This window comes from Myotis yumanensis, unplaced genomic scaffold, assembly GCF_028538775.1.
Source record: "Myotis yumanensis isolate MYYU_CA2020_CCGP unplaced genomic scaffold, mMyoYum1.0.hap1 SCAF_10, whole genome shotgun sequence".
Lineage (NCBI taxonomy): Eukaryota > Metazoa > Chordata > Mammalia > Chiroptera > Vespertilionidae > Myotis > Myotis yumanensis.
In genome coordinates this window covers 59,973,416-59,976,066 of record NW_027223761.1, presented here as the reverse complement: position 1 = coordinate 59,976,066, position 2,651 = coordinate 59,973,416, and the positions used below count along the sequence as shown (strand labels likewise).

Sequence of the window (2,651 nt, the reverse complement as noted above, 5' to 3'; positions counted from 1 at the left end):
GTTGATAAAAATTATTTGTAATTTCCTACTCATTGATAATCACCATAAATTATGTTGGTGTGAATCCTTTTAGTCAATTTTGTAATATATACAAATGTCAATATATATTTTGACAAAGTGACAAAAGTATGCAGTGTTTTTTAATTATAGAACTATGAACATTTTCTATACTATACTATACAAATTTCTTCCACATTTGCAATAACTGCAAGTCATTCCATCATAGGAATACATCACTATTTAATCAGCTTCCATTTTTGGAAATTTGAGAGTGTCTTCCAATTATTCATTATTATAAATAGCATTGCTATGAATATCATATTTGCTGTATATTTTCACATATTCTAGACACTGGCCTTAGAATTAATTTCCATAATTTTCTAAATATTTCTGTTATTTGTCAGCTTTTGACCTAAAAGATGTACTGGTAAGCTAATATTTCTCAACTTTTCCTTCATTATTATTTGCTCAAGGGGATCATTTTAGATTTCCCCTAATAATTTCTTCATGTAATTTTAATAGAATATATATATATATATATATATATGTATGTATATGTATATATATATGTATGTATATGTATATATATATATATATATTAACCATTAAAGGATAAGATTTTTGCCTCTAATCAATCCAATAAACCAATTTATCTCTCCATTGGAGATTATATCATCCCTGTTGAAAACGCATGATGTAAGTATTCATTGTTTTTTAATATTTTTTACTAAATTCACATCCTAAAAACATTGTCAACTTCAAGTTTCATCAACAACATATAGAAGTATGTTTCTCCCCTTTCTCAGCATTGTGTTTGTAAAAACAAGTTCACAAAATGTTTTAATGGGATTTCTCAATACCAAGCTTAAAATTACATATTTAGTGCAAAGATTCCTTATCACTGAATACTAGGAATGAAAATATTTACTTGTTTCAGACTTTGCCCCGCTATTATGGGACAATGGCTTATTTCAAACTTTTATCCAATTTGCATTTAGAAAGTATGTTTCTAAGTGTCATCATAGCTCTCACTATAATTTAGACTTTTTAAAAGTCAATTTGTTATTGATTCAACCAGAACAGTCAATTATATCCTGTAGATATCCTTAGGTTCTAAAATTATTGAACTGGTCAAGTCAATTTGTAATTAGACAACTTTCTTAAAGTGCTTTCTCTTCATGACTATAATAGCAGCTTTCAAAATGTAAATTCTCCCAAATTTCATGATTATCTGGGTATGATACTATTTTTATCTCCGGCAAGTGCCGGGGTCCAGGCCCAGTGGTCCAGGGGTTCCCAAAGGTGAGGATGGTGTCGGTGAAGAATGAATGACATGGAGACAGCGTTCAGATCATCAGCATAGTTGGGTTCTTCTTTATTGTCCTATTACCACTGTATTTATACTACTTGATTCTATAAGCATGCCTCTATATCATGGTATGTTTTGGGTCCTCCCTTGACCTTCTACAGTTACTTGTTTTATGTTTATAGTTTCTTATCTGAACTTTGCTAAAAATCTTATCTCTATCTAGCTCTGTTGATTTGCATGTCATCCTTGCGCATAGGCCATGCTAATCTCTGTATCGTTCCAATTTTAGTATATGTGCTGCCAAAGCGAGCACAAGCTCTGTTGATTTTAATCCTACCCATTCTATTCCAAAGGTTAGGGCTAGTTTGTTGTCTCCATTCCAAGGTCACTACTCTACTGCTCTACTGTTAAGCTACAAGGAAGTAACTGAAGGAGATATTCCTATTCTATGGCCCTAAGTAAAGGTTATGTCCTTTTAGCCTTGCTGGTGGTCTTCTTTGGGACTGCCCTGCGTCGGCGGGTTTTCAGGGGCATAGGCTTTGGTACTTTCTCTGGTGGGTAGACCCCTGGGGATGTGGGCCTAGCAAGTCCCAAATTTATTGTCAACAGTCTTAGTCTAAGTTCTTCATAAGTAGTACACGGTATTTCTGTAACACTAGGGGGTTTTACTGATTTATTCCCTTCCTTAGTCCCGTTAATTCCTAACTCCAGGGAAACATCCCCACCTGGGGAAACAACCTTTCTCAGGGAGGTGGCCCTGGTTAGAACACATAGAGCTAAGAAGGGGAGCAAACATATTAAGAACAGTATGCCATATACGCCAGGTCCCTTGGAACATATGCTGTGCAGATGTTTCTTCCCTGCAGCGACTATATCAAGCAGCAAGGATGGACCAGCTTCCGGCAGGCAAGTATGTTTTATTGAGGTATATCTTGTGTTTGTAAAAGGAGTTAAAGTAATTGCTTGGAACACTCATGGACTGGCGTGTTACTTCAGTATTAGGTACGAACCATATAAAACTATCACTTTTGAAGTCAAAATGGTTTAATATCAGCAGTTCCATATAATTCCATTGATTAGCTTAGTCTTCATTTATATAGCCTCACAGGGAAATGAGGGTCTATGAAATATGAGGACTGTGTAGGCCCTGCCACATAGATTTTAAATATTGTTTAAATTTATATGCTTTATAAGAAGACAACATCCAAACTTAGTCATAAAGGGTATTTTACTTATTTTCAGACTGCCCAGCTCACTACCCCAAGTCAGTCAGGAGAGCAGTTACAACCCACCTTATGTAGTAAAGGAAACATGGGAGAGGAAGTAAGGGAACCCGGATTGC

The 2,651-nt window shown here is 35.0% G+C and overlaps 1 non-coding gene across 1 annotated transcript; it reads right to left on the bottom strand.

Annotated features, from left to right (window-relative positions):
• Window positions 1-1,511: 1,511 nt before the first annotated feature.
• LOC139019073 (U6 spliceosomal RNA) lies at window positions 1,512-1,622 on the bottom strand. Its single transcript, XR_011472977.1, has one exon. It is a non-coding gene; the product is annotated as a U6 spliceosomal RNA (small nuclear RNA).
• Window positions 1,623-2,651: the final 1,029 nt, after the last annotated feature.